This window comes from Dermacentor albipictus, unplaced genomic scaffold, assembly GCF_038994185.2.
Source record: "Dermacentor albipictus isolate Rhodes 1998 colony unplaced genomic scaffold, USDA_Dalb.pri_finalv2 scaffold_29, whole genome shotgun sequence".
NCBI lineage: Eukaryota > Metazoa > Arthropoda > Arachnida > Ixodida > Ixodidae > Dermacentor > Dermacentor albipictus.
The window spans coordinates 1,295,373-1,321,112 of NW_027225583.1; the positions used below are offsets into that span (position 1 = coordinate 1,295,373).

At 45.6% G+C, this 25,740-nt stretch overlaps 2 long non-coding RNA genes across 2 annotated transcripts in view; both read right to left on the bottom strand.

The window, feature by feature from the left end:
- Positions 1 to 25,740, bottom strand: part of LOC139052684 (uncharacterized) — a 1,258,229-nt gene that overhangs the window by 490,860 nt on the left and 741,629 nt on the right. The gene's annotated exons all lie outside the window — the stretch shown is intronic.
- On the bottom strand, positions 17,361 to 19,075 carry LOC139052686 (uncharacterized). Its single transcript, XR_011510013.1, has 2 exons — positions 18,995 to 19,075; positions 17,361 to 17,555 (listed from the first exon to the last, which is right to left on the bottom strand). It is a non-coding gene; the product is annotated as an uncharacterized lncRNA (long non-coding RNA).

Sequence of the window (25,740 nt, forward strand, 5' to 3'; positions counted from 1 at the left end):
CTTAGTATCTTCACGCCTAAATTTAATATTTTCCTCAAAGGAGTTCCAAAGCAATTTCAATACCTGAACAAAAACTCATATCTGTTGCGTGTTCTGTCATTCTGTAATCCTTTCTTATGTTTCTCCATTTTTGCTTTTTTCTTGCACACATTTTATGCGCTGTTAAAATCAGTATTGGCGAAATTATTATTCTCTTCTTTATGTGTGCGCGCATGTGTATGTGTTTGTTAGCTTGCACTGTTCATCTTTTTGTGCATTGTGTTGACGAGAGCGCCAGCCCCAAGTTCCTCGAAGTTGTTCCTGGGAAATTTAATAAACACATTTGATTGATTATTGTTGTTGTTGTCGCCGTCGTATAAGATTTCTGAGCTTGTTCTTCCCAAGATATTGTCTTTTACTGTGAATAATTCACTCGTTCCGAATCAGCATAAGCTTCTCATTGACCACGCGCAGTGGAGCAAAAGGAAAATATCAAACTAGCACGAAATCACAGCTAGGAGCAAAGTGCCTACTAGCGCTTCAGGAAGCGGTGAAAGGGGGCGAGTGGAAAGGAGAGATATTGCAGCACCGAGACGCGCTACCAATAAGATCCAGGCATTCATCGATTGTGGTACGAGGCAGCTAAAGAAGAAGGCAGTTCCACGGAAAGAAATGGGCGCTGTGCAAGCAATGCGGGGCAGCTCGATATTCACTGGTGCAAAAGTGCCAGGGCAAGCCCTCGATCACTTAACGCGCGCTTCCTTTCTCTTCGGCGAGCGCTCCGTTACAAAGGCACAGCCGATTCGGTATGAGACTGCAAGCGCATTAAGGCAAGACTAGGCAGTGAACACAAAAAATGCAGAAGATTCAGCGAGATCAACTGGTCGGAATGCTGCACTTGGAGGGTCTGGGCAGACGCAGCATTTAGGGGTGTATAACCAAAGGCCCGTCGACCAGACATTCACTAGCATAGATACGTATCGTGTGTAGCAGTAATAAGATTGCCAAGTATATATGACTCTTCAACATAAGCCAGTCGATCGTTCACACATAAGTTTAGGAGAGAGCTGAAATTTTTCTAATTGGTGTAGTTTATTAACACGCTTGTGTGAATAGCTTGCTTGGTTCTTCCAGGATAAGGTCGATGCGCTCATCTTCTGCAACTACGCCGCTGTAAACATGTCAGTTCCACCGCAACGGAACGGTGGCGCCATCTCTCGGGGCTACAGTGAACATGGTGTATCTGCGGTAGCCAGGGCAGCTGGCGCCACAGTCGTCTTGAGGCGAAATATTTTTTACTGGGGTAGCTAAATACAAAGCGCATGGAATCTATTCTGCACGAAGCACGAAGTCATTCACCCTGGCGTGTTATAAACAAAACCCATTACAAAATTCCCGACCTGTAAGAAACTTCAGCGTGAAGAAGCGAGTAATTTGGCTGTATTAATCCAATATACCAGGTCATCCCACTTATGCACCAATTTGTATCTGCGAATATATCCACCGGCAAGTGAGGGAAACCGCTTTACATTTAATTTTAATGGCAGTAATTTTAACGCTACCCATGGCTGGGTTATCAACGTTTTCACTTGAATCTGCTGAGGGGCAGCGCCGGAGTTTGAAACCATGACAACAGTCGCTGAGGGTAGCTTCTCTTGTAGGTGATTTATTGCAAGCTAAATTGATGCCTGCTCCGCACTATTAGTGGGCGTGCATAACCCTGCCGAAACATCCACCGAATTTCAGTTGACAGAGCCGAATAAACCTGCAGATCTTCACTGCATAGCGGCAGCCTGGCAGCTCGAACTATGTGCTGCTAGTAACAAATGTGCAGGTCATCTTAGCACCACAGATCGGCTTCACCTTTTATCAAGCGATGCACAGATACTCGCAAATTCTCAAATGGGACGCCCCTTACCTCGGAAAAAAAATCTGTAAGACATCCTTGATTTGCTGATTGCATGTCGGTTTACTAAATTTTGAAAACAAAGATTTCTTTTACGACGTCAGATTAATTTGGAATTCATAGAATCTGGGAATCTGGCCAGGAGTGTCTGACAATTTTCGTTGAAACAGGCTAATTCGAGGCCTTTACTACAACTAAGGCAACTAAAAGGACGGTCGCGGTATCGCCCGAAAGGCGAAGCTGACTCAAAGACGGGTATACGAAGTAAGGATAGTAGTTTTATCGGCCTTAATAACTTCTAAAGTTTTGCATATTGACTAAATGAACAAGCATTGTGGCAGGCGCGCCCAAGCAAACCTGAACACATCCCTCCCGATTACGTGGAAACTCGCCGTCAACAACGCTGGCGCGAGGGAGTGTGGCAGCAACAGCAGCTGCGAGCCAATTGACCTCCGTGTTGCCTCTCACTTCAACGCGAACAAATCTGCGAAAACACAGCGCACACTAAGCTATCAGCAGTCGGCGCATTGTGTCCCTCAACGCATATCGCTTTCAAGACAGTGCCTGCGCGGCTGCGCAATACGGCTCCACCAGCGGAGCCTAAACCCCGGTATATATTTTTATACACAGGTAAATTGTAAAATTTTAGTACTTACCCTATTCTGAATGTGCTTGATATTGAAAAACGGAAAACTTTGTGACCTCAAGTGGGGCCAAAAAGAAAGACACAGTCATTGTAGACCGATACCGCCTTCTTTCAAAACTCCCGTACTGTTAACTTCGCGGTTAATGGGCTAATAATCAGAAGAAACAAATCAAGGCCAAGGTTGCTTTTCTTGAATTTCGCGCCGAAGCCGTGAGGTGACGGATTTAAAGTATTTCATCGGATTTTGCTCGTTGTAGCGCAGTAATATTTCTCGAAACTTGCCAAGTTAAGTGTATGGCTCTGTAAGAACGGCAGTGTAGTCCACTTTTACCGATATAAAATCTGGGGATACCAGAGCACATCCAATAAATATCAGTGACGTCACGTCGGGACGATTAGAGGACTCCAAGATGGCGTTGCCACCAGCCCTTGGTGTTGGAACCCTTTATGGCTAACCCAACACCTTCTCAGCAAAACAGTGGATTTCGCTTCGTTATATTTAGCATTCTGGAAACATAACGTGCTAATGTACCAGAACAAGCTTTTCCCTTTAAGGTTGCTTCAAAGAAGTTAATATTAACGCCTTAGAAGCTAGCAGCTTCATACGAAGTTCTATTTAAGACTTTCCCAGACAAAGTCAGAGAGTTTTTGACAATACGTCTCTGGTATTTTCTCATCGCTGTTTCTTTTTTACTTTAAATGCTTATCTGTTAATAGTTTGCTGACGCGTTGGTTTCCTCTGTCTGACGTACATGCCATCTTACAAGAAGCAAGCATTTCATCGTGGCTTTGGATCAAGCTATACTTTAAACTGCACCCTAACGTTATTGCACCTCAGTCGCAGCATAGAAGATCATGTTAGCGACGTCCTCTGGGGAAACGTTTATTATTATTTTACGCTGGTAATGTGCAAGCATTCCTTGGGGAACTCCCCAAAGGTGTCACTCGAAAAGTGTAATGTCTCGTATCTGCACAAAATTGCGTAATTTGCAAAGTTTTGACATTCAATCCTAAGGAAATTGTAAATGTAGATGAATGGTAGCCTATAAACGAAAAGAACAAGTTAAGCCAAGAAATAGAAAGAACACTCGTAGATATACTCAAGGCTCCTTAGAACTTGCATGGCGAAGCTTATAGCAGGGATGGGCCAATTGATATTTGAGGATGGGCTGACATAAAATTTGTGGCTGTGTCAACTTGAAATTTGGAAGCGGGTGAACTTAAAATGTCAGGAAGGGCCTTCTTTAATTTAGGGGTGGGTCAACTTGAAATTTGAGAGTTATTCAACTTAGATTTGGAGGTGGGCCGAAGTTTGGGTGTGGGCTAACTTGAGATTTTGGGTTGACAATGTCCACGTGCACACTGCGGAGCGTCCTTCGAGTTACGAACACCTCGCAGGCAAGCGAGAGTGTTGGGACGCTAGGCGCGTTTTCATTCGGCCTTAGCAAGGCGCAGTGAGAACGCTGACGAGGCGTTGCGTGGGCAAGGAACGCGCGCACAACACAGGATTGCGAGAGCGACAGTCAGTGTAACATGACAATGCGGCAATGCACGCTGCCCTCACGCAATGGCTCACGCTATACTGCGGCGGCTGCTGGTGTACTTGTTCTTACGCTCTGTTCCGTCGAGGTGCGCCCGTGTCCGGTGTCACGGCTCAATTGCTACAACTGCATTGAAGAGGCCGGATGCGGCAAAAAAATTTGACAATTGTGTACTAAATCCTAAACATAATTTGCCATCGGAAACGTCATGGTTAGAAGTGCTGAAGCTCGGCAAAACAAGCAAGCAAAACTAAACAAAAACGAAGGGACTGCCAAGCCATAACATGCTTTCTTATACTATACAATGCTCAGAATTCCTGCGGCTTTTTCACTAATCGACGTGCTCTATTTTTAGCTTTTCTTCTCTTTCGTGAACGCAAGTAAAAAAAAATATTCGAGACGTTTCATAAACCTTCATGACACTCTTTTCTTTAAAATCATTTTAGTCGCTATATTTCATCACACCTCGCTAGGATTGCATGGGTTGGTCGATATTTTTCTCTTTCGCTCGGTTATTTTCCATCTCTATTTCTCTCTCTCTCCAACACACACACTCTCCTGCTTATGTTAGAGAGGAACAAGAAACGCTTGCTTCTCTCCGTGTTTTAACAAATCCCTTTCCCCAAGAAGCAGATATCTGGTGAAGCTTTTTTTCTATTATTTGTCTCAGTGCTTACGAATTGATTGCAATAAAAAAGCAGAAATCAGCTTTCCAACGTGCTCCTTCTATTGCCGTAAATTCCTCGTGTCGCTGATATTTCTCGACGGCGGACTCATTAGACTGAATCAATGTGTTTTTCTCGGCGGTTGTGACAGGCGCTTTGTCCAAACGTGTCGCGAAAAAAAAAAAAACACTTATCCGAAATGCTGCCTTGGTCAGTCGTTGTACGAATGTGTGCAAGAGCAAGGGAAGCTGAAAGAAAAGAAAATGTGACAGAAATTGATGACGTCGCATTTGTTGTTGCATATTTCATCGAAGCTAGAATCCCGTCTTAGCTGTGTCGTAAAAATAATGTCAGCCATTTTTTTTCTGAAGTAATATCCAGAACGTTATTATCCAAACTGGGTGGTACATTTGCGCTTCGTGTTCAAACAATTTTTTTTCTAAGGCGACTCGTTAACATTTCTGAATCCGCACTGATATTTTGTCGATAGCGCCGAGTTGGATATAACGTGGGACTTCCTATACAGAGTCACTATAAATTACAATGTAAGAGTGTTTTGCCATGATATATGACTTACAATGATCAAGTGATTACACCACTAATGCTCAAAATTTTACTAGCAAAAACTAACAACTCTGCTAACCAGAGCTACCTAGTACAACTGCCCGCTTTTTCTGTAGCATCGGACAGCACTAATCACTTAGGGTAGAGGAATAAGGAAAAATGCAACACCTTATAGCACTCCTGGAGTGGTAACTCACTACGGCCACATGTATAAACAGAGGAATGTGAGAACAAGTATTATCAGTCTATTCATGTAAACTGTAGGACAAAAGCGTCTCCCAGCTTTCCAGGGATATCAGGCGTAAGGTTAAAAGACAAGAAGAGAGCGACGGGGAATAGACAGCGAGCGGATGTAGCCGATGTTACTGTTGACAATAGGAGGAAGAGACGGAGTTGGGCAGTCCATGCAATGCATAACGCCTACAGCATCCAAACGGTGGACCATCAGAGTTACACCTTGAACGGTTCCCAAGGTATGAGAACAAAGTTTGATTGCAAAGAATTCTGTGGCGTGATGAAGTTAGGAAATTTGGAAGCGTAAGGTAGAATGAGCTCGTACAAACCAGGGGGATTGGATATCATTGAGAGAGGGCGCCTCAGAAATACTACACATTAAAATCGCTAATGAGCCAAAAAAACTAATCTTCTCTTAGATAATCAACAAAATATCCGGATATTAGATTAACAATCTCATCTCGAAGAAACCACAATTCAGCCCACACGTAAAAAGGAAGAAAAAGTCACACATGCAACCACCACCCGCCAAAAAGAAGAATGCCCAAATAACAGACACCGAGGATAGCATTGAATACGCTATATTTGTCTTCACTGACCCCATGGACATCCTGGAAAACAAACTTGTTGCCCTTGAAAATCGGCTACAGAGCAAGCTTGATGCATTCATTTGTGAGGCATCTGCGCAGTTCTGCAGATTCCAAGAGTTAATCGACAGCTGTGGAAGAAGCTCCGCAACGTAGCAAGTACCCATACTTCAAAACAACGACAATAATAATGAAGCGATCCCGTAGTCTAGTCAACCGGCAGTGGAACTGCAGGGGGTTCTGAAAGAATCGCGCATGTCCAACACTATGTCTAGAGAGTCTTAACACGCCCCCTGACATTATAGCCTTGCAGGAAACACATGGGAAAGTCGTGCTGCCTGGATACAACACGTTTCAAGACCCTCACATAGACAAGCCCAACACTGCCATACATGCAAGACGACATCTTTCTGTTAAATGGGACACATTCACCAGTACTGAAATCCCCCACGATTTCATCAAAATTCTACCTCAAAGCCACAAACAACCCACCCTATGCTCATTGAACATTTATAGCCCTCCCAATGCTTGACAACACCGCTTTGAGCACATGCTTGCTCAAGCCAAAGGTAACGCCAATAAACAGCCGCTATTCCTAACGGGCGACTTCAATGCCCCCCATCAAATATGGGGCCACTCTGCATCCACCCCCAAGGGAAGAGCTCTGTGGCAGAACATACAAAATCAAGGTTTTGCTATCTACAGTGACCTTACTCTTCTTACCGGGCTAGCAAATAGCGTCAGTAGGGATGCATCTCCCGACCTGAGCCTAACTCACCGCATCACTCAGGCGACGTGGCAAAACCCCCCAAACAACTTAGGAATCGACCATTACATCCTTGAACTCCGTGTTGATTTTAAGCACAGACCGCTAGCCACGAAACCACTAAGGCTTACCATTTGGATGGAATTCAGAAAATCTTGCTGCAACACTAACGGAGGAACCATTATCGACATTGAGCAATGGGCGAACGCCTTGCAGGTAGACGTAGAGGCCCAACCCACCATTCTCCCGCGAGACACACCCTTGGCCAAAATGGATTCCAAGCTTCTACACATGAGAGAAGCAGGGAAAGCTTTGCTTACGAAATGACTAACTGCATGTTACAATCACAAACTCCGAATCAGAATCGCCAAATTAGACTCTCAGAACCAACAATACGCTTTCAAATCGGCGACACAGCAATGAATTCAGGTTTGCAAAGGAGCGCATGGCAATCTTAGCACTAAAAAGACCTGACAATTGCTCCAGCACCTGCTCGACCCCACCACGTCCAGACTCTGTGACCAATAAAGCGCTTTGCAACCGCGATGAGCAGTTCATTCGCAAACTCACCAAGTATTACAACCACTGTTTCGAAGAGGGGGACATACCCCAACAATGGAAAGCTGCCAAAGTGATCTTCATTCCAAAGCCGAATAAGCCAATTCACATTGCCAACTTCCGTCCAGTCTCTCTCACTTCATGCATAGGGAAGATCTTGAAGCACGTAATCCACCTACGCCTCTCCAAATACATAAAACATAATCACTTGTTACCTTCGGAAATGACTAGCTTTTGCAAATCAATTTCTTGTCAGGTTGTCATGCTAAGTCTCAAAGAAGACATTATCGAACAAAGCGACGCATGCGATACACAAGCGTCGCTCGGCCTCGACCTCAAGGGCGCCTTCAATAACGTGTCCTACTTGGCCATGCTACGCGAACTTAGCAGTATAAACTGCGGGGAGCACATCTACCACTATATGCGCAGCTTCTCATGAAGTATACTACGACGCTCCTATTAGACAGCGAACAATCTAGTCAAATAAGTTTAGGAAGCACTGGCACGCCCCAAGGGGCAGTACGTTCGTCCCTCCTCTTCAATTTGGCTATGCGACCTTTCACTTTCACTCTCAGGAAGAATCCTGACCTCCGATTGACACTGTAGGTGGACGATATTACACTGTGAATGACCGGAGGCTCTGACGGGTGCATCCAAGACATTCTCCAAGCAACAATTGATCAGGTCGGACAAGTAGGTCACGAATTGAGTCTCAGGTGCTCCCCCAACCAATCACAGCTTCTCCATCTGCCCCCCACGAGATGCTTCAGGACTTCACCCCCGAATGTCCAGCTCATGATTTAAGGGTACCCTAAACCCCAGGTAGACAGGATAACGATCCTAGGAATACACCTGCAACGCAACCGAGAAAATCAGCATACCTTGCAAGCACTACAAACAACAGTAGATTATACGCTTCGCCTGATACGGAGGATCTCCAACAAACATGGAGGGCTTCGAGAGAAGGAGCTAATTCAGCTGATCAAGGCTTTTGTCTTGAGAAAAATCCGCTTCGCACTACCTTCACTCTCCAGGCAGGAAGAGCATACTGTGAATTGCTTGATCCACAAGATACACATAGCCGCTCTTGGTGTTCCAATTAGAGCATCCACGCAAGGGGTGATGGCCACGGCCACACTAAATACCCTTCAAGAATTAACCGATGCACATCTTTCATCGCAATACCACAGACTCACCACTACAGAAGCTGTGCGTGAGATCCTGAGACAACTTCATCATACTCCACCATTCAACGAGAGCAAAAGCGACAATTTTCTCCGAACATACACGGCCAATACCACATCCAGCCCCTACCCAGAAACATGCACCCGAAATTTCACATCAAATGCCGCAAACTTCGAGCCAAGGCGCTACAACACAGCTATGGACAGGCTGTAGGAGTCTACTCTGTGGACACTGCAGCCTACACCACTTGACATCGTTGTGCTCTAGTGGTTGTAGACAACCAGGGCAACACTGTTTGTTCAGCATCAGTCGAGACCACCTCGGCGGGCGACGCGGAAGACGTCGCCATTGTACTCGCATCGGTGCTAACTGATTGCGACGTCATCATTAGTGACCCTAAGACTGCTGTCCGGAACTTCTGTAACGGCTACATTAACAACCTCGAGCATTCTCTACTTGTCGCTCACCCACGAGAAAAAGACATCGCTCTCGTTAGGTTCAGCCCATCAAGGACTCCAAGGCAACGAAATAGCTCATGCCGCTGCTCGAGGATTCATGGACCGCGTAGCCGCAAATTTGGGCCTAACTCTAGAACCAAATGACTCCTAACAACACACCAATAAAGACACACTCGTCCCATTCCATGAAATTTGCACACATTACAGACACCAACGCCTATTTTATCCACCTCTCTCTGTGCCTAGAACGCGCCAGGGAGAAATACTGTGGCGCCAACTTCAAACTTGCACTTTTCTTATCCCGCGCACTTAGCACTTATTCTTTCCCGCCACATGCCCGACACCTAAGTGTCGCTTTTGCACTGTTCCTATAGCAGATCTCTCCCATATCATGTGGCAATGTCCCGTCAAAACTCCTCCACCCCCCCCCCGCACGCTCAAACCACTAATTAGTAGCGAGGAACTGTGGGAGACTGCCCTGCGCAGCTGCAAACCACCCTAGAGGACCGAGTCCGGAGGTCGGCTGAGGAGGTGGCGGATGCCTTCCACGACTGGTAAACGGACGTCTAGCTAGATAATGTGGTCACGGATGCCTGCTGGTACTGGAGTACTTAGACCTCCCTCTCTCCCCACCGGCCACTCCCCTCTCTTAAAAGGGGAATAAAGTTCATGCATTCGTTACAGCTGGGGGGTTTCGTGCACAGCACTGCAAAACGTGTGGTTGCGAACCAGCCTTAGACGAATGCGCCATTCTAGGTCGTAGTCGTAATCAGCTCACAACAGAAATCATCGAAGCAAAGGCTATCGTTGGTCTGGGCCATGCATATGTAAGCTTACCTTCATTATCATTATCAAGCAATTAATTGGCGTATCCCAGACTGCCGCCACAGGCTGTCTGATATATATTCACATGGTTATTATCGGCTTTATTGTTTGGTTTTGTGTAATCTCTTGATGTCACATGGTTCGCTAAGTGTATAAGTAGGCGTCTGTGTCACGAAATAAACGATCAGTTGGAATTCAGCGCTCACTCTCTTTTCCGTTCACTTTCATTACCGCTTTCACCTTCCTTTTTGCTCTTTGTGAGCGGGGCTACAAGCCTAAAAAAGTCATGACATACGAACTCACCCATACTGCAACGCTTTTGACTCGTCAAGGCTTTAGCTATTGTTTTCTTTTTTTTGGTATCCCAGAAACACAACCTGAATGTTCCGCAGAAAAATTTGTCTTTTTAAAATTGCTTTAAAGTAGTTAATCTTAACGCCTTATAAGATGCCGGCTTCATATGAAATTTGGGGGCGCTCTACGGGACGCTCTTCGTTCATTCTTTCTCGCCATATTTCATCATCCATCGCTGGGATGGCAGGGATTCACATGGCGCTTCAGGCATCTTCTTTTCTTAGTGGAAAACGCCCACGCCTTTTCCCCTTTGTACGGCACCATTCAGCCCCAAAAACTCAAGATGCAGTTTAGGTGTTTCGGCGGCTGTTATATGTTGACGACTCACGGAGGCCACGAAGCGGCAGAATCCATACGACAACGCAGGACAAGTTTCTGCCATGTTTATGCAAGAGTAACAACGAAAGATTTTCACTATCTTCTGTTTTAGGTAGGAAGACCCACGCTATTAACAGGTAGCTGTTCAATTCTACTTGCGCAGCATGTTTCGCCTAAAACTTCGAGTGTCTTTAAAAAAATAACCCGCAGAGTTGCAGGGAATGCTTGGGGGTAGTGTGATGTACCCTTTAGTGACAGCTTTGGTTCAGTGGCTCCATTCCCATTACATGTCCGTGGGCAGCGGTATCTGATGCGAAATAACGTTTTGTATCCCACGAAATGGTGGACATAACCGCATATATAGCATGAAACGAGCCTTATAAACTTTTCAAAAGATGCAGGAATCGTCATGTCAAGGATTGATTGACGGGCTAGTTGGGCTCATTATCAGAGAAAGAGCAGCACGTCAAGACGGGACACACACGAGGAACCACACATACTCTGTCTGGTTCCTCCAGCGGTAGTATCCAGAAAGTAATACACTATCGGCGTCGCGCATACGATCAGATTACAATACTATGGCGCCATCTCGTAGTCTCGTGCGACACTCTTCCTTCCTCCTCACCCTTTCGCCATACTTTCATTCTCCACCCTTCCGCCTCATGTTTTCACTGTAGCCTCCTCCTGTGCTTTCCTCCACGCGCTCTCTGCTTTAATCTCCAGCTGCGCTCCGCGTTCGCTTTCATGTTTCGCTGTGCTCGTTCGCTCGCTTCAGAGGAACAACGCCGCGACGCTCGCCGCTGGAATGGCGGACTAAGAGGTGCGCCCTAAAACGGTTGATAGGGACGTTACATTGTTTCAATTGTGCATTTAGGTACTTGTATCCCCAGCACGAACTTTCGCCTGCAGTCCCCTATTATGTATGCTCCTTGCTTCTACTTCAGCTGAGCTCATGTCCATAATACCTTTATTGCGATAGCAATTGTAATGGTGTTAGAAGCCCATTGGCACCATCGACCCACTCGATGAGGTGACGCCTTCGACGGCTTAATCGCGGGTCCTGATGTTTAGGGTTACAAGGTCTCGAAGGCCTCGACAGATGTGCTGTGCACTTGGCGGCAAACGACGACGGAGTCGGTTGGCCGCACCATGGAGGAAGGAAAAAAAAAGAACCTTAAGCGTCACGTGATTGCAGTAGCCTCGGCGAGATAACCTCCGCAGACGCCGTCCCTCCCGCTTTCGAGGGCCTTCTGCGCGTACGGTGCCTGTTTTGTAGGATTCGGCACACATAGTTTCCGGTCCATTCGAGATTGTTTGGTCTGTGGTAACCTTTAGTGGCGCCAGTCGGCACAGCCATGGAGTCACGTGGAAAGTAACCAGTGGTTTCCTGCTACCGCAGGAAACCATTGGTTCGCTCATTCCGAACCAGCATGAACTTCTGACTGACCACGCACAGTGGAGCAAATAGAAAATAACAGGCTACCACGACACCACGGCCAGGGGCAATGTGCCTACTAGCACCTCAGGGAGCGGGAAGAGGGGGCGAGTGGAAAGAACGAGATTACAGCACCGATACGCTCTACCAATAAGATTTAGGCATTCATCGATAGTGGTACGAGCCAGCTAAAGAAGAAGGCAGTTCCATGGAAAGAAACGCGCGCTGTGCAAGCAATGCAGGGCAACTCGATATTCAATAGTGCAAAAGTGTCAGGTCAAACACTCGACCACTTAACAAACGCTTCCTTTTTCTCAGTGAGCGCTCCGGTACAAAGGCACGACCAATTCGGTAGGAGACTGCAAGCGCAGTAAGTCAAGACAAGGCAGTGAACACAAAAAATTCCGACAATCCAGCGAGATCCACAGGTTGGAGTGATGTACTTTGAGTGTCGTCGAGATGACACAGCACTTCTGGGCAGCCACTGCATTTAGGGGTGTATAATTGAGGTCCGTCGACCAGACATTCACTAGCATAAATGGGTAGCGTTTGTAGCAGAAATAACGTTGCCATGTATATATGACACTCCGACCTAAACCAGTCGATCGTTCGCGCTTAATTTTACAATATAGCTGGAATTTTTTTCCAATTGGTCTAGTTTATTATCACGCTTATATCAATAACTTGCTTGTTTTTTTACGGAAGAAAGTCGATGCGCTCATCGGCTGCAACTGCGCCGCTCTAACCATGTCGATTCCGCCGCAATGGAACGGTGACGCCATCTCTCGGGGCTACAGTGAACATAGTCTTTCTGCGGAAGCCAGGACAGCTGGCGCCACCATCGTCTTGAGGCGAAATATTTTTTTACTGGCGTAGCTAAATACAAAGCGCATCGAACCTATTCTGCACGAAACACGAAGTCATTCTCCATGGCGTGTTGATAAACATAACCCATTACAAAATTCTAGCCCTGTAAGAAACTTCAGCGTGAAGAAGCGAGTAATTTGGCTCTATTAATCCAATATACCAGGTCATCCTACATATGAACCAATTTTTATCTGCAAATCTATCCATCGGCATGTCGGGGAAACCCCATTACATTTCATTTTAATGACAGTAATTTCAATGCTACCCATAGCTGGGTAATCAGCGTCAATTCACTTTAATCTGCTGAGGGACGGCGCTGGAGTTCGATACCATGACAACCGTCGCTGAGGGTAGCTTCTTTTTTAAGTGATTTATTGCAAGCTCAATGGATGCCTGCTCCTCAGTATTAGATGGCGTGGATACAGCTCACGCAACATCCGCCGGATTTCAGTCGATGGTGCAGAATAAACCTGCAGATCTTCACTGCGTAGCGGCAGCCTGGCAGCTCGAACTATGTGCTGCTAGTAACAAAGGTACACGTCATCTCAGTATGTAAAAATACTGAAAGATATCTATAGCGGCTCCACAGCGACCGTAGTCCTCCATAAAGCAAGAAACAAAATCACAATAAAGAAAGGCGTCAGGCAGGGAGATACGATCTCTCCAATGTTATTCACAGCATCTTTACAGGAGGTACTCAGAGACCTGGATTGGGAAGAATTGGGGATAAAAGTTAATGGAGAGTACCTTAGTAACTTGCGATTCGCTGATGATATTGCCTTGCTTAGTAACTCAGGGGACCAATTGCAATGCATGCTCACTGACCTGGAGAGGCAAAGCAGAAGAGTGGGTCTAAAAATGAATCTGCAGAAAACTAAAGTAATGTTTAACAGTCTCGGAAGGGAACAGCAATTTACAATAGGCAGTGAGGCACTGGAAGTCGTAAGGGAATACACCCACTTGGGGCAGGTAGTGACGGCGGATCCGGATCATGAGACGGAAATAATCAGGAGAATAAGAATGGGCTGGGGTGCGTTTGGCAGGCATTCTCAGATCATGAACAGCAGGTTGCCATTATCCCTCAAGAGAAAAGTATATAATAGCTGTGTCTTACCAGTACTCACCTATGGGGCAGAAACTTGGAGGCTTACGAAAAGAGTTCTACTCAAATTGAGGACGACGCAACGAGCTATGGAAAGAAGAATGATTGGTGTAACGTTAAGGGATAAGTAAAGAGCAGATTGGGTCAGGGAACAAACGCGAGTTAATGACATCTTAGTTGAAATCAAGAAAAAGAAATGGGCATGGGCCGGACATGTAATGAGGAGGGAAGATAACCGATGGTCATTAAGGTTTACGGACTGGATCCCAAGGGAAGGGAAGCGTAGCAGGGGGCGGCAGAAAGTTAGGTGGGCGGATGAGATTAAGAAGTTTGCAGGGACGGCGTGGCCACAATTAGTACATGACCGGGGTTGTTGGAGAAATATGGGAGAGGCCTTTGCCCTGCAGTGGGCGTAACCAGGCTGATGATGATGATGATGATGATGATGATGACGTCATCTCAGCACCACAGGTCGGCTTCGCCTATTATCAAGCCATGAACAGATACCCGGAAATTCTAAACTGGGACGCTCCTTGCCCCGGTCAAAAAATGTGTAATAGATCCCTTATTCACTGATTGTATATCGGTTTACTAATTTTTGAAAATGTAGAGATCTTTTGAAACTTTAGATCGATTTGGGATTCATGGAATCTGGAGGGTCTGGCGAGTTTCGGTAAAACAGCCCAATTTGAGGCCTTTTACTACATTTAAGACAACTAAAAGAACAGTCGGAGTTTCACCCGAAAGGCAAATCTGAATAAAAGAGGGCTATACGAAGTAATGATAGTAGTTTATCGGCTTTAAGAACTTGTAAACATTAGCGTATTGACAAAATGAACAAGTTGTGTCCCAAGCGCGCACAAGCAAACGTTAACACATATCTCGCGATTACGCGGTAACTCGCCGTGAAAAATGCTAGCGTGAGGAAGCGCGGCAGCAGCTGCGAGCGAATTGACCTCCATGCTGCCTCTCGCTTCAACACGAACAAAGGAGCGAAAACACAGAGCACACTAAGCTATCAGCAGTCGGCCCACTCTGTCCCTCAACGCAAACCCCTTTGAAGACAATGCCTGCGTAGCCGCGCAATCTGCAGCCCCCGCCAGACCATAAAACCAGGTATATATGCATATACACATATAAATTGTAAAATTTTAGTACTGAGCCTATTCTGAATGGGCGTGATATTGAAAAATGGGAAACTTTGTGCCCTCAAGTGCAGGCCAAAACGAAAGGCACAGTCATTTTATGCTTATACCACCTTCTTTTCAAACTCCGGCACTGTTAACTTCTCAGTTAATAGGCCAGTAATCGGAATAAACAACTAAAGGCCAAGGTTGCATTTCTTGAATTTCGTGTCGAAGCCCAGGTGCCAATACGCCACCGTGAGGTGACGGATTTAAAGTATTTCATCGTATTTGCATCGTATTTGCGTCCTAAGCTTAGGGTTCGGCACTGTAAGAACGGCAGTTTAATCCAGCTTTACCGATATAAAATTAAGATTTGTGAGAGAACATCCAGCAAGAATAAGTGACGTCACGTCGGGATAGTTAGAGGACTCCAAGATGGTGTCGCCATCAGTCCTTGGTGTTTGATCCCTTTCTGGCTCACCCAGCGCCTTATCAGAAAAACAGTGGATTTTGTTTCGTCTTATTTAGCATTCTAGAACATAACTTTCTAATGCAACAAAAAAGCTTTTCTCTGTATAGTTCCTTTAAAGAAGCCAATGTTAATGGCTTAGAAGCTACCGGCTTTATACGAAGTTCTATTTAACATTTTCTCAGACAAAGTCAGAGTTTTTCCCAATACGTTCCTGGTGTTTTGTCTTGTCTGTTTCTTTGTTTTTTTTTCTTCAGATGCTTATCGGTTACTAGTTTGCTGGCGCGTTGGTTTCGTCTGTATCAGGTACATGCCATCGAGCATTTCATTCTTGTGTTGGATGAAACTATGCTTGCAACTGCGCCCTAACGCTATTGCACCTCAGTCGCGGCATAGCAGGGCATGTGAGTCACGTTCTCTGGGGAAATGTTTATTATTTTCTTTAAACTTTTAACGCGTAATCATTCCTTCGCGGGATCCCCAGCCATGTCACGCGAAAAGTGTAATGCCTTGTATCTGCACAAAAATGCGTAATTTACTAAGTTTTGACATTTAATCCTAAGGATATTGTAAATGTGTATGACTGGGAGCCTATAAACAAAAAGAACAACTTAAACCAAAGTATAGAAAGAACACTCGTAGAGATACTCAAGGCTCTTTAGAACTTATATGGGGAAGCTTATAGCAGGCGTGGGCCAATTGATATTTGAGGATGGGCTGACATGAAATTTTGGGTTGTGTCAACTTGAAATTTGGAGGCGGGCCAACCTGAAATGTCAGGACGGGCCTTCTTTATTTAGGGGTGCGCCAACTTGAAATTTCAGACTGGGCCAACTTAAATAAGGGGGTGGGGCCAACTTGAATTTGGAGAGTTAGTCATCTTGAATTTGGAGGTGGGCGAAAGTTTGGGCGTGGGACCACTTGAGATTTTGGGTTGACAATCTCCAGTTGCGCACTGCGGAGGGACCTTCGAGTTGCGAACACCTCCCAGGCAAGCGAGAGTACTGAGACGCTTGGCGCGTTTTCATTCGGCCTTAGCAAGGCGCAGTGAGAACGCAGACGAGGCGTTGCGTGGGCAAGGAACGCGCGCACGACACAGTCTTGCGAGAGCGACAGTGAGTGTAACACATGTCAATGCGGCAATGCACTCTGTCATGACGCAATGCATCGCGGGATACTGCAGCAGCTGCTGGCGTTCTGGTTCGTCCACTGTGGTCTGTCGACGCGTGCTCGTGGCCGGTGTCACGGCTCAATGGCTATGACTGCATTGAAGAGGCTGGATGCGGCGAGAAAATTTGACAGTTGTGTACTAAGACCTAAACATTCTTTGCCAGCGGAAACGCCATGGTTAGAAGTGCAAAAGCTCGGGATAACAAGCAAGCAAATCTAAGCGATAATGAAGGGACCGCCAAGCCATAAGATGCTTTCTTAAGTTACACGAATCTCACAATTTCTGCAGCTTTTCCACGCATTGTCGTGCTTTATTATTACCTTTTCTTCTCCTTCGTAAACGCAAGTAAAAAAAAAATATTCGAGACGTTTCGTAAATCATGATGCTCTTTACATTAAAAATAATTTTGGTCCCTATATTTCATCGCATGTCGCTAGGATCGCATGGTTCGTTTATATTTTTTTCTCTTTCGCTCGGTTATTTTCCATCGCTATTTCTTTCCCTCTATCCCACACACACACTCTCCTGCTTATGTTAGAGAGGAAAACGAAACCATTGCTTCTGTCCTTGCTTTAACAATTCCCTTTATCCAACAGGCGGATATCTGTTTAACTTCTTTCTTTAATTTGCCACAGTGCTTATGAATTGATTGCAAAAAAAAGCAGAAATCATCTTTCCAATGTGCTCCTTCTATTTCCGTCAATTCCTCGTCGTGTCGCTTATCTTCCCCGATGGCGGGTTTATTAGTATGAGTCAATGAGTTTGTTTCGGCGATGGTGACACGAGCTCTCTCCAAATCTGTCGGAAAAAAAAAACGTTTATCAGAAACGGAGCCGTGGACAGTCGTTGTAGGTATGTGTGCGAGAGCAAGGGAAGCTGAAACAAGCTAAAATGTGACGGAAATTTATGTTTGTTTGATGTTGATGTTGCATGTTTCATCGACGCTAGAATCCCGTCCTAGCTGTGTCGTAAAAATAATGTCAGCCATCTTTTTTTTTTCTGAAGTAAGTAGCAGAACCTTATTATCCAAACTGGGTAGTACATTTGCACTTGGTGTTCAAACACTTTGTTTTTCTAAGGCGACGCGTTAACATCCCTGTATCCCCACTGATATTTTTTTCAATAGCGCCGAGTTGGACATAACGTGGGACTTCCTATACAGAGTCACTGTAAATTACAATCTAAGATTGTTTTGCCATGATACATGACTTACAATGATCAAGGGATTACACCACTAAAGCTCAAGATTTTTCTAGCAAAAATTAACACCGCTGCTAACAAGAGGTACTCAGTACAACTTCCCGCTTTTTCTGTAGCATCCGTCAACACTAATCACTTAATCACTCAAGAGGAATAAGGAAAAATGTAACACCGTATAGCACTCCTGGAGTGGTAACTGACTATGGTCACATGTATAAACAGAGGAGAATGAGAAGATTAAATATCACCAGTCTATTCATGTAAACAGTAGGACGAAAGCATCTCCCAGCTGTCCAGGGATTCTTTTTCTCTATTTTTGCATTTGCAAAGCTGTCGACATCTCCCTTTGCATGGCATCATTCAGCCTCAGAAACTGCAGCTGCATGCAGTTAAAGTGTATTGCTGTACGTAGACGGATCTCCGAGACAACGAAACGCCACAATTCTTACGGCAACGCTGAATAAGTATCTCTCATGTGTATGCAAGTCACCATGAAACATTCTGTTTTTTCTTTCTTTGTTTTTTTTGTAAAAAGGCTGACGCTACTGACGGTAGGAATCAAAACGCTGCTTGCGAAGCGTGTTGTGCGTAAGATTTCAAGAAAACATTAAAATAATAACCTGCAGGCATCTGGGGCACCTTTGGCGGTTGTGTAACGTAGCCTTTGAGAAAAAGAAGGGAAGCTTGGCTCCATCACCACAATGTATGGCATTGATTTTCAGTCTTAATCGTCCTGTGAATAACGTCTTATGAGTCACCAAATGGTGGACACTACAGCAATATGATGCGCATATACAACACATACCTTTCTCTCTAATAAAGAGGCCCACCAGCCCAATTGCGGGCATTCCATTAACGCCTCGTATCCTTCTCGTGAGAGGCCCTCGAAACATTAAGAAGAAAATCTCTGAAGCGTCATGTACTCGGATGGTGGGTAACATGCTACTAAAGTCTGCTCAAAAGCCTTTTGAGCTGTCCGGAAGTAATTAGGCCTACCGAATATAGCACTTCAATTTAAATATCCCTAAAGCCCTTGCCATTTTGTCCAACGGGCATGCATGTTCAATGTCCTCTTGACGGTGACTTCATTGTGTAAGTTCCTTAGAAGGTGGTTGCTGAAACAAAATATTTCATTATAGCGACAAAAATGTACACCACGTTTACGCAGGCGAACACCTAATCTTTAACGGAGCAATTAGAAAACAATTTGCCTCTCTGAAAACGTGTGATAAGTTAGCACGCTGTCATACTTCATTACACGGAAGTTCTACAGATAACATTGTGTGTTAAAAAATATGTGTGCTGCCTGACTTGTAAACGAGATGAGAATACTAAACAACGTATCACATGCAAACGGTTAATAAAACTATTAGAGTCATTGCTTCACAGCAGCGAACAGCAGCAGTCAATGGCTATGTGGAAAGCAGCGAATTAGCAAAGCTAAACGAAACAACTTAATTTGCATAGACCAGGTATCGGGAGGTATGCACAATCATTTAGTAGCAAACCACTGGTGAAGTATGTTGCGTGCACGCAGCTTCGGTGCTCGTACTCGGTATATTTTAATTCGGTTGTGTTTCGGATTATTTCCGCTAGAGGTCTAGGGAAATTTTAACTAGTAACCCAGCTGTCATAGCGTAATCTATATGTTAGGCAATACAGAAGGCATGAAAAGCCTGCAGCCAACACTGGGGCTGCCGCCGCATCGACGAATCTGGCTGGGCTCCACGCGGGTCCTGAGGAAGGATTGCCGACGGCTGCACTCTGCACTCAGCGCAGCTGTCGTCTGTGCATCGGTGTCCAAGAGCTGGTGTGCCGGTGTGCACGGTTCCCAAAAGGGGTGTGTTGGGTGTTAACCCGGCCGGTCTGCTTTCGTTTTGTCTGCAGACCCGTTCCCACCGCAGCAATAGGAACAGATGCTACAGATGGCGGTAGCTGTCTGATCGGCCGGTGAGTCCGGCGCTTCCAGAGTGCCAGGCAGCGGCCGACGAAGTCGGATACGTCATTCCGGAGACGTTCCCAACACTAAAATTTTACCCTGCTCTTTAAATACGACCCGCAACTGCGCGGCGATCAGTCATTTCCGCAGCGCTATAGCGGACAAGAGCGCGGCGACCAAGCGCTTCCTAGATTGTCGAAAGCGCAAACGAAACACGCTTGCTTCAGTGAACCCGAACACCATGTTGCTGGTCAGCCAACCCAGCGCGCCATGCACCTGTGCTCCAGCCACACTAGACTGTAAGTCGTCCAATTTTCGTCGATGAACGTAACTGCGATAGGCGTGGATCGCGTCCGCGTTAAGCCAGACTATGCCGCACCTTTAGCTCTTCTAAGAAGAGCCCAGTAGGCTCTTCTTCCAGCGGAGGAACAATGCCCCGAGACCCTGCTGTTGAACGTAGACATCCATATAGAGAGACCTGGCTGCACTAGAAGAATACACTTAGCGTTAAAAGAACATCGCGGGCGCGCTAGGGCGTTGTATACAAACAAAGTACAACAAACCAGCAAAGTATACCAACTCTGCGACTTGCAGAGGTTCAGGACCTATTCGCTGATACACCAGGACGGAACACAAGGAAGTAAAGCAAATAGCACCGGCGCTTCTTTTCCGCATTCTTCAATGTACGTCACTTCCGACGCGCGATAATGGTGGCGTTTTTTTTTTCTCAATTACGGTATGAAAATCATCGATTTTGGGAGCTCTTTGTGCCGCATTGACCTGTATTTCCAATGTAAGATTTCGTACAGAGGCTGCTGCATGTCTAAATTATCTGAAAGTAGGCTTGTTACGCGGTCGAAAATTTTGTTGCAGTTGCCCTTTAGATCGCGGAAAAACGAAAAATGTAACACCTTAAATCATTCGTCGAATGGTAACTGACTACCATGACGTATTTCACCAGAAGAGTCTGAGAAGTTAAAGCGTGCTCAGCCTATCTGTATCCACTGTAGGATGAAGGCGCTTCCCAGCGATCCAGCGATATCAGGCGTACCGTTAGGAGACAAGAAGATAGCGGCGTGGATTACAGAGGAAACTGGTGTAGCCGATGTTCTTGTTGACAGTAAGGAGGAGAGATACTGTTGGGCAGTCAATGTAATGTGTAGGACATATAAACAGCAGACCGTTAGAGTTACAAACGGCTTCTAAAAGAAGGGAATGCAGTTTTAGGACGGCGAACAATTATATGGTCTGATGAAACGAGGAAGTTAGCAGGCGTAAGATGGAATAAGCTCGCACAAGACAAAAGTGATAGGAGATCACTGGGAGACGTCGTCTGAAAAGTACTACGCATTAAAATCGCTAATGAGTAAGATACTAGTGTTGAGCTGAGAAAAAGAACAAAATATCGAGCTGCTATTTGAATAATTCCATCTCGAGGAAATCAAAATCTGAATAAATCAGAAAAACTCTAGCATAAAAAAAAATCGAAAACGATTCACCGATGATTACGACACTCCTTAATGCTACATTAAAGCGCAGCTCTCCAGTGTTTTCCTTTCGCGACATATTGGCTGGCGCGGACAATCTGCCTCGTGCCGCACGTTGCAAACGGAGCGAAGCGTTGGGAAACAACTAACACTCAAGCACAACGATAGCGCCGAGCAGAGCCGACGATCGTAGAAAATCTGATCTGCGGGTCAAGCCGGTGGGCTTTTATGCGTGGCTAGCCTAAGGTTCCAGGGCCGCACTCCGCTTCCTATGGCACGGAATAGGCGTTCGTATAGAGCAACCTTGGAATACAAGGTCGGGGCCGTTCTTCGGTAGCATTCGCCGTTGGCCAGTTTCATTATTAGTTCGGGCTTTTAGGTACTGGTAGCGGGCGCTTTTGTGGACCCGTCAACAGTCGGTGCCCGTACTGCGTTGACTTGGGGATAGGCGCAGACGAATTGGAGTGGCTGCCTCGTGGTCATCGTCTAATTAAGGCTTTTGCCCGTGTTGGAGACGTAACAGCCTGCTGCGAAATCCACCACAGGAGACACAACTAAAACAAGCCGACCAAGACCTAAGTCTCCTCTATATACTCCTCTATGAATAGGCTTCAAGTTTATAACGTGATCCTACCTCGTCTATTCTTTCCGCTGAGGACTGCACATTCACGCTCCGTTGAGTCGGCTCCACAGTGCCGACACTAAAGCGTTCGTTTTTCGCCATTGGCAATAGTGTCGCACGCAAGTACATTTGCGCTTTCGTTGAGGATAAGTGTGCGTGACGCACCGTAATCCATACACTGGACGCAGTGGAATGGATTGTTAAATGTCAAGGTACTTATATATAGTTATTTCCTTTGGCCCTCACAATCGTTGTGACACGCCTGGTCACAACGCTGCACGACTCAATTCAGACCGAGTAAAAGCAGTTGTACGACCTGCTGTGTCAACCTTCGTCGCCCTCACCTAGTGTTAGAACACAGTGTGAGGATCTCAAACGCAGCGGATAACCTCACTATCACTTTGAATGCCTTACCCAAGAGAAACAGTGGTTGTTCCTTTTTTTTAAACTGAATTTCTTTACCTCTGCAAAGCTGGCGCTATCTCACTTTTTATGACACCGTTAAGCTTCAGAAAATTGAGCTGCAGTTGAAGAAGTGCAGTTTCTGCAGCTGCCATATGTTAGCGAATCTCGGAGGCCATGAACCGCCACAATGCTTGCGGCAACGCGGGGCAGGTTGCGGCGATGTGCATGGAAGGGTCACAACGAAAGATTTCTTTCTTTCTGTACTTTTTAACTCAAAAGCCCCAAGCTATTGACGCGTGGTTTTACAATTCTACTTGTGCAGCATGCTACGCATAAAATTTCAAGAGCCTTTGGACAATATAACCTGCAGATAGGCAGGGAATCGTTGTGTGCTGTGTAACGTAGCCTGTGGGTAACGGAGATACTATATCTTGTTCTATTGGTAGTTATTGTCCCCGCACCGAATTTTTACTCCCGCCAAATAACGACTTATGCACCACCAAATCATGGACATACCAAGATACTTCATACATAATTTCTCTCTAAAAGAGCCCTCCCATGGAAATTTCCTGAATGCCTCGTATGCCCATGGGAACAGCCATTGGAAACCTAAAAAAAAAAAAGATGCACGAAGCGTCATGCAGTCACATGGTGGGTAACATGACGCTAAACCCTGCTGAAAAGCCTTTTGAGCTCTCCGGAAGCCATAAGAATTCATGAATAATGCATTTCCTTTTCAACATCACTCAAGTGCTTGCCATCTGGTTCAACGAGCATGCATATTCAATATCCTCGTGACAGCGAGTTCGTAAATTCTATTGAAGGTGCTATCGAAAAACATTATATTCGATGATTGCAAAAAAATAATAAAAAGTGGAAGGCGACATTCTCAGAGGCGAGCACTTAATCTTTAACTTTGAAATTAGTAAACATTTGCCTCGCTGAAAACGCGTGATAAGCTTGCACGATATGCTATACATGCCAGATTTCAATACATTGAAGAGCTCTAAATAAAGCTTTGCATTAACGAAATGTGTACGCTGCATGACCATTACACAACTTACTTCATGCAACCGCTGAATAGAGCCATTAGAGCCATGGCGTCATAGCAGTGGACGGAAGCAGTCAGTGACTATGTGGAAAGCAGCGCTATAGCAATGCTAAACGAAACAACCTGTTTCGCGTACAGGAGTTATTACGATGTATGCATAATCCTTCCATAGCAACAACTAGTGAAGTAAGTACCGTGTACGCGACATCGCTGTGCGTGCTCGGTATATTTTAATTCGCTTGCGCTTCTCCTTATTTCATTCAACCGGCAAATCAGGGCTAGGGAAACCTTAAATAGAAAGCAGCTATATTAGCGCAATCGATTCATCAGACAAAAGAGAAGGCATCAAGCTACTTATATCTAGTTATCTCCTGTGGCTCTGACAACCGTTGTGACACTCCTGGTCACAACGCTGTGCGACTCCATCCATTCTGCGTTACAGCTATTGTACGAACTGCTGTGTCGCGCCATGTCACACTCACCTGTGGCGAATCTCAAGAGCAACGCAAAGCCTTGCCATAGCTTTGAATTTGTCGCCCAAGCGAATCAGCGGTTCTTTTTTTAACGTCATTCCTTTTTTTCACTTTCTTTAAAGTGATGCTGTTAATGTGGGCCTTGTGCTCTTGATGCTGGATTTCGCTAAAACTATCAGCATCGGCAATAGCTCGAGCGTCATCATCTTCTTCCACAGCTGGCTCAGATTATATGGTTTTCATTTCACAATAGACAGTTTTAGCAGAGCGTTTGCTTGCGCTCCGCTCCGCACACGTTTCACGCGCACCGGTGGCTGCATAGAATGCATTGATTTCGCTTATCTAACAAGCGCGTCTCCCAGAGACGCCACTGACGTGCACTCAGCTTGGCGGTAAAACGATTAGGAAAGCATCTACACGCCCCCTGACGCACCGCTAAATCAGGTTCCTAGCGGAACGTGGTCAGCGGTCCCACGTTCCGCTGCCGCTATGTGTGCTGTGCGCACGCGCGTCAGTGTTCGCGGTAGCGTTTTGCTGAGCGCCTGCGTTCCAATTGTTGTGATAGGCCGGTCTGAGCGGAGCGGACCGTAAACGCTCTGCTAAAACTCTCTATTAACCCCCGCGCTGATGATTAGGGCAAAAAAAAAATATAGATGGTGGCAATTGCAGGCGAAAAATAAAAACACGGCAAAACACAGAAACTTCACGTATAAAAAAAGAAACGCTGGGAGACTCGCAAAAAAAAGCACTCCCAAGGCCTGCTCACCACGCGAAGCAGGAAACAGCGGGAATAAGGTTAAAGTATGGCGAAAAAAAAATTTACAATGAAGACACCTTGCGAAGTTTGACTGGAATGCTATAATACATTGTGTAACTAGCAGCTTGCCTGTTCGGCCATTTTCAAGAACACGAAGGGGCGTTGATTTTTTTACCTGTATAAAGCTGGCTATATATCACTTCGTAGAACACCGTTCACCCTCGGAAATTCCAGCTGCAGTTTAGAAGTATAGATTCTGCTACTGCAGTCTGTTGGCAAACTTCCGAGACTACCAAAGGTCACAATACTTTCGGCAACTCAGAACAGTTTCCCGCCATGCATATGGAAGAGTCAGGATGAAGGATTTTTTTTAAGTAAAAAGGGCCAAGCTGTTGACGGGTGCCTTCACAGTTCTACGTGCTTGAAGTTCTTCGCACAAATTTTCCAGAGCACTTAGACAAGATTACCTGCCGCCACCCAGGGAATCATTGGCGGTTGTGTAACGTAGCTTTAAGGCGACGAAGATGCTTTGTTGGCTGCATTCGCAGCGGTGAAGGTTTGCCACGAGTTAACGTAGATAACGTCTTATATACCTCAAAATGATGGACATAACAACATGTACTGGGTACATTTCATGAGCATCTCTTATGTTTGTGCCAACGGAACATACACCTTTCTCTCCAAAAACAGCGCCGGAAGCCCTTTTGTGGACACTTCATGAACGCCTCGTATTATTTTGCCAACAGGCGCCCGAAACTTGTAGCCGAAACATGTAGCCGGATGGTATGCAATGTGCCATAAATTCTGCTCAAAATCCTTTTAAGCTCTTCGGAAGCGATAAGACTGCGCGAATATTGTATTTCAAATTCCTCAAGCCCTTTTCGTTGGTTTCAACGTGAAGGTGTGTTCAATATCCTCTTCACCGTGACCTCAATATGTAAATTACAGAGACGGTGCTTTCGGAAAGAAAGTATTCAACGATTGCAAAAAAAAATAATAATAACACGACGTTTTCGGGGGCGAGCACATACTCTGTTAACTTCGAAGTG